Source organism: Vanessa cardui, chromosome 7, assembly GCF_905220365.1.
Source record: "Vanessa cardui chromosome 7, ilVanCard2.1, whole genome shotgun sequence".
NCBI lineage: Eukaryota > Metazoa > Arthropoda > Insecta > Lepidoptera > Nymphalidae > Vanessa > Vanessa cardui.
Window position 1 is genome coordinate 12,331,817 of NC_061129.1, and position 13,675 is coordinate 12,345,491.

At 32.4% G+C, this 13,675-nt stretch overlaps 1 protein-coding gene across 1 annotated transcript in view; it reads right to left on the minus strand.

Moving 5' to 3' along the window:
- LOC124531087 (calcium/calmodulin-dependent 3',5'-cyclic nucleotide phosphodiesterase 1) overlaps window positions 1-13,675 on the minus strand; it is a 288,992-nt gene that overhangs the window by 117,478 nt on the left and 157,839 nt on the right. The window lies entirely within an intron of this gene.

A 13,675-nucleotide genomic window follows, 5' to 3' on the forward strand; every position in this document is an offset into this window, starting at 1 on the left:
AATAATACCTTATTATATAAATTTTGCCGTTAATAGAAATTCGATATGAGCCTATATAATTATGTTTCGATTTATCCAATTTCTATGGGCTTACTGACTTTGACTTTTGACGTAAATAATTTTTCTTGAAAATTAAAATGAATATCAGAGTATCTATTTCACAAGCATGAAATACAATAATGTATGTGAATGAAGGGAAATCATCAAAGAATATCGACAATGATTTTACAGCTTTGTGATAAAGCAAATCCCAAAGCTTTGTCTGAGCGCACAGGTGTGGCCGTAGCTTTATTGACGTTTCCGCGTTTTCGTCGCTTACGAATCAATTAATCGCAAAGGTGTGTTCGATTTCCTAAAGGCTACACGTGGTACCTTTTCACGTGATCATACAGTTCAACTACAAGCATTGCTTAGACATTTTAAACAGGTGGGATGAGACAAATTTAACGTCGAAAGAGTCACAGCCATGTCAGATATTTTAAGTGACTCTGTTTGTGAACTGACATCTGATAGTATAATAACATTTTAGATTGTATAAGAGATTAGTCCGTGAACACAATCATACAGCAAAAACATTCACACTTGAACTGATCCATGTACACACACAGCACACACACGGGATTAAAATCAGAAAATAGATAACAAAAGACGGGAGAAATATATATGCGAGTCGATTTCACACATTATTACTACCCTGTTTAGATTTTGAATACAATAAGCCGACAAGTCGAAGCGTAGAAGGAGCTTGATATTTGGGTATAATTGTTCAAGTAAATGATTTGAATGAATGAATAAATAAATGAATGAATGACTGATGTAATAATCTCACTTGACTGCACAATTTTAAAGGTAACTTTAGGTTCTGTCATCCTTTTTATAAATTATGACTATTCATATGTTATGCACTTCACGGGCCACAGTTAAATCGGTAACGAAAAAATTTAAGGTTAAACACAATTGCTTTCGATTCGAGTCACTGATTTTTTTATTTTTGTACGTTGTATCGAAAGTTACAAACTAAAGGCAATCAAAACTTTTAGTATAAAAGTTAATTTAATTTAAATAGTTGATTAGTTAATAGTAGAAAATTTAATGGAATAAAGAAAATAATTTCCGAACACTTTTTATAAATTTGTCAAACTCACTTAACGAGTACGGGTAATATTACAACTAAAAAACGAGCGTTACATACATTAACACCATGAGTATAGATTTACTGTAAGAATAAAATATTTAAATAATAATTAAAGCATATCAAATTAGGTAATTTTTGTTAAAAGGTGTTAAAAATGTTGCTGTTGAATCGTTAAAGAGCGTTTGAATGCTAAAGGATATTACAGCACTAACGACTTTCTAGTTGACTGCACACCTTGGGAATGAGATCGTCTCTAGGCTGTTTCAAATAACAAAAATATGTTTATTACTGTATATTGTAAATTGATATTATATATATAAAAAAATAGATCCCGCTGAGTTTCTTTCGCCGTTTCTTCTCAGGTCTGAGGTATTATATTCCGAACCGGTGGTAGATTTTCGACTATCAATAAGAATGTGTAAAGTGTAAACACTTTCATTTTGAATAAAGGCTTTTGACTTTGAATTTTAATAAAAAAAATAACAATCAATATTAATGACAAATAGAGTTTTTAATTTCCAGTTATATCTACATAACTGTAATGTCTATTATAATTGTCACATGCTCTTACCAAATCAATAATTTAATAATCTTACCACCAAGTATACATTAACTTATCGAACTGTGCATTGATATACATACATCATATCTTCTTCGTAAACGCTTGTCTGGTCTTAACCTGCCTCTTCCTGCGGTCAAAAAGTACTGATCAGTTGTATGAAATAATTTAAAGGTGGTAAGGTATCATGTTGAAATTTAGGCATTCATACATTCAATATGCATTGCATATGCCCAATAAATTCCTTTGAGTGTCACGTTACAAAGCAACACAAATCGACACGTCGTTGTGAGCACAGGGTGTGTGCTTGAAATTTCATCGTCAATATCTACATTGCCCTCTGATATTCACTGCGTATAAAATAGGAGCAAGATTCAACTGTGCTCGTAATAAATAAAAAATAAAATAAAAATGTTTTATTTCGGACAACTTTGATCCATAAAATTGTTAGTAAATAGGAAATAATTTAAAAGCTTATATCTATGTTAGTAGCTATACAAATAATTCAAAAACTAAAAAGGACGTAGTCCTCTGTGCCATTTGGCTGATCAGCGGACAGTCCCCGCTGTTGGTAATTTCGCTCAGTACACCACGCACTTTGTGTGGCAGCAGCCACGGTGTGGTGTGTTTAGCAAAGTAATATTGTATTTGATTTATCCACTTGTTTTTGAAATACACGAACTCTAAGTTTTCATTTGAAGCTGTGCGTGGGTAATCAAATTATTGTACACCAGTATACAGATTGTTTAGTCATGTTTAAGAAAGATGCACAAGAGGCGGCCTTATCGCTATAACAGATCTCTTCCAGGCAAACTTATGGTAAGAAACAGATATAGAAAGAGGTAGAGGTAAACATACCAGATATAAATATAATATATAAATAAATTACAGTGATATAATAATATATTGAAAAAAAAAGTGCAGTTATCAAAAGTACCAGTTGGTATCGCAAAAAGGCATGGATGACGTCTTTGAAGATAAGAATATTTGAGAAAAAAATATCAATACTAGTTACTAAAGTAAAGTAAGTAACAGCCTGTACATTTCCCACTGCTGAGATAAGGCCTCCTCTTCCATTAAGGAGAGGGTTTGGAACATATTCCACCACGCTGTTCCAATGCGGGTTGGTGGAATGCACATGTGGCAGAATTTCGATGAAATTAGACACATGCAGGTTTCCTCACGATGTTTTCCTTCACCGCCGAGCGTAAGATGAATTATAAACAGAAATTAAGCACATATATATAGTGGTGCTTGCCTGGGTTTGAACCCACAATCATCGGTTTTGATGCACGCGTTCTAACCACTGGGCCATCTCAGCTCATTACTGCTAAAGTATACGAGATGAATTTGGGTAGAAGGAATGGAATAGTAAGGCTACCATAATGATTATAGTCAAAGGAATAATTCTATCGGTCTGTTTCCTGATTCCGACCCTAAAGGGTAAAACGGACCATTACTAAGACGAAGTTGGCCGTCCGTCTGCCTGTCTGTCAGTCTGTGACACGACTACATCTAATGAACCGCGATAGACACTTGAAATTCACAGATGATGTATTTCTGTTGTTAAAGAAAAGGAAATATTTAATTAGGCACCCATAGAACTGAGATTATTTGCCGTTTTGTTGGCGGAATCCTTCGTGAGTTGTACTCGCACTTGGCTTGGATTTTTAAATGCATTTCGATTATTCTTTTTACAGATGAAATAAGACTGAGGCTATAAGAGTTACAAAAAAAAACTATTTTAGTTAAAATTAGCTGTGCTCATGACCTTGTACGCGATTTAATTTAACAAAAAAAATATTGTAGCCTAGGTTACTCCGTATTATATCAGTTATCTGCTTGTGAAAGTCCCGTCATAATCGGTCTAGCCGTTCCAGAGTAAAAAAGGGAAAAAAGGGGTATTTTAATATTACAAACAGATACTCCAATTGTATTGTATGTATAGACTAACTACAAATAAAATCTAATTAGTAATGTACCTACTTTGCTAATCTCAGATTAAAAATTAAAGTACAAGATTTGAGCAATGTTTAACCTTTTAAATTTTTTTTTAAATAAAAATGTATCCCTAAGCCGTAATTACTGTAATATATTTTCCGCTGACTTTTAATAAATGAGTTCATTGTGTAATCTAACTTAATAATAAATTTAAGCAATAAAAGCGCTTGATGTAAAATATAACATAAACATATTAATGTCGGTGTATAATTACGTTAAAATCAGGCGTTTACAAATTACAGCGATGTGTTTATCGCTAATAGTTTGAATTTTAAGTGTGTTACATACAGAAATTAGTATGAACCAGGTGATTAAAACCCTTAAACATTAACGAAAGATTATAGGTTCAAATACGGATGTTTAAATTAAACAACAACAACAGCCTGTAAATTCCCCACTGATGGGCTAAGGCCTCCCTCTCTCCCTTTCAGGAGAAGGTTTGGAACATATTCTACCACGCTGTTCCAATGCAGGTTGATGGAATACACATGTAGTAGAAGTTTTATGAAATTAGACACTTTCATCACGATGTTTTCCTTCACCGCCGAGCACGAGAAGAATTATAAACACAAATTAAGCACTTGAATATTCAGTTGTGCTTGCCTGGGTTTGAACCCGCAATCATCGGTTAAGGTAGACGCGTTCTCGTCACGGTAGCATGCGTAAGCGATCCCGTGGCGTCCATCGAAAGACGGAGAGGGTACCGCTGGTTTTTTAGCGGGTAAACCCGGCGTGCCTGGGCGCACTCGGCGTCCAGGGCTCCGGGGAGTACCCCCCCCCCACTTTCCATCAAGTGGGGGAAGCGCGTAATGCGTTTTTCCAACGAGAAAAAAAGGTGCACGCGTTCTACCTACTGGGCCATCTCGGCTCAAATTAAACAATGGATTATAAAGTTGTTTCTTTTTAATTAATTCAAGAGGAAGATTTATATTTATAACATATGCACAATATAAGAGAGAATGGAGAGGTTCTGCAATATATTTAGTATCAGCATTGCAACCGTGCGAAGCCTTCGCTAATATACTATATATGCTTAATTGACATTACGAAATAACCTTCAGTCTTGCAATTGCGGAATGAAAATCTGTTTCATGTATATCCATCTATACGATTGAAGTACCGTGGTGGTAATAAACTGCAGTCATTCATAAAGAGAGTTTTTAACTCAAATAACATTATATTTCATAGCGTATCTCTTCTCACACATTGATTGTCAAAGATCCAACCCAATTACAGTTTGAACGATCTTTTCATTTCGAGTCGGGACAATAAAGAGTGGTCAATAAAACATTCAATAAGATCTATTTTCGCTTTTATCCGAGTCACAATCGAATTTTCGATACAATCTAGCCAATTTCCTACATCTCGCCCTCAGATAATGGCGGCTGGCTGAATCTTATATTACGTGATGAAAAAAATCGTTTAATAAATATATTAAGTGTGTTATTGATATTTTATCTCGAGATACCATTTATACGACGTATTGTCGTATACATTATATATGTTATATGGAGAAGCTTCGAGTCTAAGACTCCATTTTGCTTCTAGCACAAGATTTAGGCTTAATTGAAAAGCTAAATAGAAATTCATTTAAATGGTGATTGCAACTGTTCCTTAATTAATTATATAATATAATATTTTAGATATATTGAGGGCTAGTTTTCTTGTTTTAGACAAACATTATTACGTAAAATATGATGCTATTATGAAAATGGAATGGCAACTTTAGTAGAGCTATTATTGCCATAGGTATTAGTATTTAATACAGTTGGTGACTATTGACAATTTATTATTAAAAAAAAGACATTTATTTAGACAAAGATTTGGATACTTATTTAATTATAAAAAATAACGAAGAACATTTTTATTTTTCCTCGAATGTTTAGTCTGTAAGTAGTAAAAAAATACACCGCGATTAAATTTCCATATACATATATAGACTACAGGTACTTAATATAACATTAACACGCTAAGTATGTGTATACCGTGCATAATGCCAAAGATCCCTTCGACTAAGATACTTTGCTAACTTCTCTCAGCTAAGCCGTTTCTCAAATGTTTAATACTTTCGAACAGAGATTTACAACCTTTTTTCCCCTGTACCTTTTAATTATGCTATTTGAGTGCTAACACGAAAAGAGATTATTATATACTCTGTATGCAATATAGAATATATAAAGTTCAGTATTTTACATGTTAGTTTCATGCTAGTCTTTGATTGAAATTTCAGGTAAGTTATTTCGAATATTCACGTTTATTAAATCTTTTAACAATACAACTTTGTATTTATTTTTATTTTTACTTCCTCGTCGGTAAAGGAGATATCATGAAGAAACGTAATATTTTACCACATTGGAACGGCGTGGTTGATAAAGTGGAGCTTAACTTACCCACAGTAAGGAGTGGATACCTTAGTCCGGCTGCTCACATGTTCAGTTAGGTGTATTCGACTTATCTAATACATTATAAATAATAATAGAAAGCGGTAGTCTGAGCTCTTCCGAAATAAAACATATGCAAACAATAATGACAGACTTAACATTAATTAAGTTTTCTTTTTCATAATGGAAGTAATAAATAGATTAAAATAAACATACAATATAGTCTATTCAATTATTTTTTTTATTTTACATCTCAAGCATTTATGGTATGATTTACATAAAAACATCGGTATATAAAATGACCTTTTGAATACCGAATATTTCAAAGAAAAATTATTTTTCTTAAATTTTATTAAAATAAATCAATACAAAAATACTGAGAGGTATTAATAACTGAAAATATGGCGCAAAATAACACGAAACGTTTCGTTTCACGTGGAAGCCGATAAAGTTACACAGACACCATTTAATTATTCATAAAGGCAACTATGGAAAAGTTCCACAGAAAGAATTTGTTATGTATTCCCGACATACATGGAACCAACTAACTGTACCGGGCTAACTTAATCACGCTTTACGCTGTAATATTTTATATGACATAACGGAGCAGATTTTCGAACTGTTTTTAATGTACTTAGGTTATTTCATATGTGTAAAAAAGTCGTTTTCCATCTCTGTATATATCTAACTTCTGAAGTACGCGACAGATTTTGATACGGTTTATACAACTAGAGAGATATGGTATGTTTTTATATAATATTAGAAACTTGATAGTGTTTTATAAAAAAAACTGTTTCCTACGCTCATATTGCTAACTAAACCTTTGAAGGGCAAAAATGTTCTAGGAAAAAAAAAACTGTTTAAAAAAAAACCTTTGTCCACTTACAAGTCAATACCTTGTAATTTTTTTTTATTATTTTTTTTTTATGGTATAGGTTGGCGGACGAGCATATGGGCCACCTGATGGTAAGTGGTCACCATCGACATTGACGCTGTAAGAATTATTAACTATTCCTTACATCGTCAATGTGCCACCAACCTTGGGAACTAAGATGTTATGTCCCTTGTGCCTGTAGTTACACTGGCTCACTCACCCTTCAGACGGAACACAACAATACTGAGTACTGTTGTTTGGCGGTAGAATAACTGATGAGTGGGTGGTACCTACCTAGACGGGCTTGCACAAAGCCCTACCACCAAGAACTATTTAATTAATATAACAACTTATATATAAACTTTTCAATATTTCTTGTAATAAACTATAATTTGCTGCGAATTGAGTAACTGTAACAATAAAATATTAACCTTCAGAATTAAACTTAATCAATTTAGAAAGTGTAATTCGTGGACGAACTTTGATATATATTTTACAGTAAAATTACGAGTCAAAACAATTTTATAGAATTCAGATTTCTGATTTATAGCATACATATATAAATATATCTTCTTAACATTTTCTCGGTAAGCGTACTTTTCAGTTGTTTTATTAAGAAATACGCGTCGAGCATTGCTTACATATAAAATAAAGTATTATTATTTATAGTATCATAAATATCATGATGTATTTAAATATGACTTTATTAAACGAATATTTATTTTATTACAGCATACAATATATATGTACTGAATAAAACAGCTTTATATTTTTAATTTAATAATACATTTGGCATCAGATTTAAATGTATTTTAAAATTAAAATGTCTATGTTTTCTATAGCAAGTTACAACTCCTATAATGGTACATTAAAGTAAAATTCAATATAGTTATCTAACGATTTTTCCCACACGATACAATTGCAAATTGAGTTTGTGGTAAGACGCGTAAAGATCGTTGATCCAATCGAGTGAGTGTGACATCGGTTATATCCACATTATATATAGACTTAGCTAAGATGGCCCAGTGTAGCTGAATTGGCCCAGTGGTTAGAACGCGTGCATCTTAACCGATGATTGCGGGTTCAAACCCAGGCAAGCACCACTATATATACATGCGCTTGATTTGTGTTTATAATTCATCTCGTGCTCGGCGGTGTTTTGCATGCAATGGAAAAGGAGGCCTTATCCTAGCAGTGGGAAACTAACAGGCTGTTACTTTACTTTACTATGTCCACATTATGGATAAAGTTAGCGGAAAATACATCGATATAACGAAGAGACGCCAAAACAACTATCGGAAGATATATAATGACGTCATTATTTATCAAAAATCAAAATCAAACTGTACTTTATTTAACTATGAGCACAAACACTTTTGAATCGTCATTTAACAATTAAATTAAGTGAGGCTACTACCGGCTCGGAAAGTAGATTCTACCGACATAAAAATCAGTAGTTACTCTTTTTCGACATTTAAAATTACAGTCATGTTAGTTGATTACAAATATATATGCATGTAATCTGTTTCATATATAATATCTATGTCATTAATAAACTTTTGTTTTTATAGTATTGATTTCATTAATAAATATAGATTAGGAATGGACTGTCTCATTGGTCTAATAGCTAGATCGAAGGACAAATATGAGGTTCTTGATTGAAACTCTATGACGGTCCGATAAAAAGTAATTATTCATAAAATTCTTAGCAAATGCACAGAGATTGAAAGTGGAAGTGTTTACACTTATGTTTCGTATATCCGTTAGTCTCGTGCCTGAAATCTGAGCTGAAACGGGACGTCGCGTCGAATCATCGTGTTACGATATTGAATTGGATGTAAAGTAATAAATTTAAGAATGTAGACTCTACCAAGATTTAGGGAAAAAATGAGTATACTTTTCACTAAAAACGTACATTGTACATGTTCAAAATCAATGAATAGTAATTCTACATACTTTTATCATTTACAAGGATGCGAGGTGTGTTATAAAAATAACTTTTATTACAATAGTAATAGTATTGTCCGTTTTAATTTTTATAAAACAAATGTATATTCAATACTTGTTTCCACAAACTGCTTTTACTTGGAATTGTTTCTGTAAGCGAGCTATCGAACAATCAAGTATTAATTGTTATGGTTAGCCAATAGTTGGCTTAAAAATAAAATAAAAACATTCTCAATCGTAACGGTGTTTAGGCAATTTGAATATGATTGTGATTGCTAGCGTTTTCGACGGTTTATCTGATGGTCATCTTGCAGTTTAATGAACTAAATGATACTTTAATTTGAGACTATTAATTACAAATGCATACAAATGCATTAAAAAAAATTACAGACATATTTTATTGAACTATTTTTTTTTACAAGAAGTGTCAGCGATGTCTTTTAATAGCGATATATTTGATTGTATTTTTTTTTACTAGTAGTATGAGTAAGCTTACGAGGTGGTTGGGTTTTCAGCATTCCTACCAATACAGATATCTGTTCGGCGGTATAATACGTAAACTGGATATGTTTCCCACAATCCAATAGGATATACTATAAAATTTTACAATTTAATTGTATTTTATATCATTAAATGCTCGCTGTATATTTTAAAATATTAAATTTGTCTTGTGTGAAGTTAATTTTAACAAATTCTGCTTTAACAGATAGACTTTAGAAGATATTTCTTGAGATGACTCTATTGTGATACACTAATCTTAAGAAATGGATATTCTAAGAGTAGACTATGAATATATGTTAGCCTTTTCAACCGACTTCCAAAAGGAGGAGGTTATCAATTCGTCTGTATTTTTTTTTTTTTTATGTTTGTTACCTCATAACTTTTCACTGGGTGGACCGATTTTGATAATTTTTTTTTGTTTGAAAGGTAGTGCTTCCCGTGGGGGCCCATTTTTTTTCCGATGATGGTATCCATATGAAAACGACATAAGTCTTAAATTTGCATTATGTATATGCGCGACAAATAGGTGAATAACTGAAAATCACGTTAACCAATTTTGATAATTCTTTTTTTATTATAAAATATATACTTCAAGGGTAATTTGGTGAAAGTTTGGTAAGGTTCTGAGCACAGGATCCATGACAAAGTAACGGAACGGAAGGGAACGGAACAATTCTGAGGAGCACGTTAGCAATACTCAGTCGAATCTTTTATTTATAGGTTATTTGGATATTTGAGTCACCTTCCGTAATGTGGTTATGTTTATGTAATTATCATAGTCAATGGTATGGTGCAATACTGATACTAAATATACTACAGAATTTGTTTATTTACGAAACCACATCGCAAACTTCTAAAATTATCAGTGTTTCTTTACTATATTGATCATTTATTATATACACAAACCTTCCCCTTGAATGACACTATCTTTTAAAAAAAACCGCATCAAAATCCGTTGCGTAGATTTAAAGTTATAGGGACAGAGAAAGCGACTTTGTTTTATACTATGTAGTGATGGAACTCCTATACGGCTCGCAGTTAGGGTGCGATATGGGGCAGAATTTCTTACTATCTTTAATCAAATTTTGTGTATGTGATGTGATGTCATATGATGTACGACATATAGTTGGTCTTTTTCAAAGTTTTTTTGCTGAGTTCGATTACAGCTCTTTCGAGGGATCCTTGTAGTTTACGCCGCGTGACGTATTAAATCCGCATTTTCGAAAGTCTATTTTTGCTTTATTCGCAAGATTCCTTTGAAATTGTCCTCGAAGTCGTTTCTGACTCATATAAATGGAACTCTTAATCTATCCATATTAAAAAAAAATAGTTAGTCAACATCAGCTTCACTTAAAATCAAAAAATTAATAAAAATTTTAACAAAAAGAAAAACCGACTTCAAACAAAACACTATTTTAAAACAAATGAATATTCACGAAAAAGTAATAAAAATAATTGCGTATTCAACATATTTTTTAGAGTCTTCCTAAGTTAAATGAAATGAAAAATATTAGACTACTTAAAAGTCGATTAACGATTATATCATGTAGTTATAATTATTGCTATATTTGGAGTCGGTGTCAGCCAATAAAACCCTACAGTATATCTATCAAAAAACAATACGAGAATACTTTAACAAATATGTTTTTTACAAATTACCTTTTACACAATAATATACTGGATCAATCAAGGGGCTCGTATCGCTTCTTTCTTTTGATTGTTGGGGCAAGGGCACCGTGGCTGACACCGGCTCCAAATATACCAATAATTATAACTACATGATATAATCGTTAATCGACTTTTAAGTAGTCTAATATTTTTCATGTCATTTAACTTAGGAAGACTCTAAAAAATATGTTGAATACGCAATTATTTTTATTACTTTTTCGTGCATATTCATTTGTTTTAAAATAGTGTTTTGTTTGAAGTCGGTTTTTCTTTTTGTAAAAATTTTTATTTATCAATTAATCGAATACACAAGCGTCCTACCTGATCGTATAGTAAAGAACTAGTAATAATAAATCTTTATTTTTTTTATAAAGCTGTGAACACCTTCCAATGTCGGGTACATACAGCGTAGATGTAAAAAAATCGTGATAAAATATTCGGGTATTAATTTTTTAAAGATCTCAACACACAGCTCAATAGATAACAAATAGAATATACACTTAGAAATAATCTAAAATTTTCCTAGAGCTATATTTTTCCTATTTATCAATCAAAGGTTGCATTATCAGTAGTTGGATTTTATCGCACTAGTGCGAGAGCTTGATATCCGTTGCGTCTTTGAGACAGATCGTGACGGATGCTGAGCGTGGGTCGTTCCCTACGGAGCTACCCGTCCTGCACTAAGACATTCCGTGTAATGTATTGCTTGTTACACGACCGACTTAACTGTTCACACCTCTGCTGGAAGGAAAAAATCGATAGTTCCAATCATTTTATTAAATCCATTTTTCTTTTAATGTTTCGTAGGTTTATCTGATTGTATTCTCTTTTCTTAATTTGATTAAATTAATTCAGTAATTATTATTTTAAATAAATACAAATCATATGAAAATTTCATGTCTTTACCACATCATTATACTTGGTGGTAGGGCTTCGTGCAAGCCCGTCTGGGTAGGTACCTCCCACTCATCAGTTATTCTACCACCAAATAACAGTACTCAGTATTTTTGTGTTCCGATTTGAAGGGTGAGTGAGCCAGTGTAGCTACAGACACAATGGACATAATATCTTAGTTCCCAAGGTTGGTGTCACATTGAGTATGTAAGGAATATTTAATATTTATTACAGCGTCATTGTCTATGGGTGATGGTGACCACTTACCATCAGGTGGCTCATATGTTCGTCCGTCAACCTATACCAAAAAAAAAAACTTTTGATAAAGCGTTTATATTTTGTACGTAAGCTAAACTTTTGGAACAGTTGTATTATTTATTTAAAAAAAAAAACCAAAATATTTATAATTAAGTAGTTTGTAAATTAGTTTCGAATATTAATATCAAATCTTACGGCATACATATGTATGTATACACTATCTAAATGTCCTTTCTCTTTAATCTCGCTCAGAGGTCTGACCCTAATTAACTATGAGTAAAACGTTGACTGCACCAAGTTTTGGAGATCGTTGTACCCGCTTAATGGAAAGTCACGTCTAATTTTTCGTTAGAAATTTGAATATAACTTTGAATAATTAACAAGAATTTGTCGTTTTATAATTATTAATAACAATCTCCGTTTGATATATTATTATTTTCAAAGATTGGAGTTAGCAAGAAAACACTATTTGCCTAATTTATCTCATGTGTTGACTGTAAATTGTCATTCGAGTTATTTATTTGAAACACAATCGGTATATTCACAAAAATACTTATGTACACGGACCAGTGCAGTGTGATACATCACTACAGGCCATTACAGCTCTGTTTAATTAAATAAAAAGTAATACACTTTTAAATAATATTGAAAACTTAAGCTAGAACAAACATAGGTTTAAGGCCGTACAAATACAATACAGGCAATACAAACAAAATAAATAATTATAAGCCTCTAAAAAAAATTTGCTTAATTTACTTCAGGTGTCGCATCGAATCAGTCGTTTTGGAAAATAGTGGTACCGAATTAGTTTTATTCTAAATTAAGAACCATTTAAGATACAAAGTTCTATAAATTCTATACAAGGTATTGTGATATTTACTTTGTCGAATATTATACAAATTTCGATTTAAGGTGACGACGGATTTTATCATCTAATAGGTATTTTTAAGCAAAATAAAAGGTTATGTACAATCCTTAGTGAAATGCTAACCGGTAATGTAAAAGTTCCGATTGAAATTGGTTCACTGTCGATTCTCTCGTATAACACGAATAGCGAATCCAATGCAAGACTTACTCTGATGTCAAAATCTTGTCTGATGCTTACCTGTAAGAAAGAAAACACAATTATTAATTTTTTCGATCGAAAAAATTTCACGATACAACACTTTCTATGCTTATTTTAATACATTTCATATGAAAATCTCACAAAATCCAAATGGTATGCCGGTTGTATGTTCACATCTGGTGAAATTGGCGTAGAGCTTTCATAGGCTTAAGCGAACGCGCTGGAGTCCGTTAACGTACACTCAAGAAAGCGCCCAAATACACAGCAATGTGCATTGGATTATCCGTGCAAAAGCGACTTTACCGCTTGAACGAGCGCGTTAGCACGCAAACGCGTCTGCGCAACGCTTTGTTATGTAAATAACTGCACGTTAGATGAGTACTAAACTATT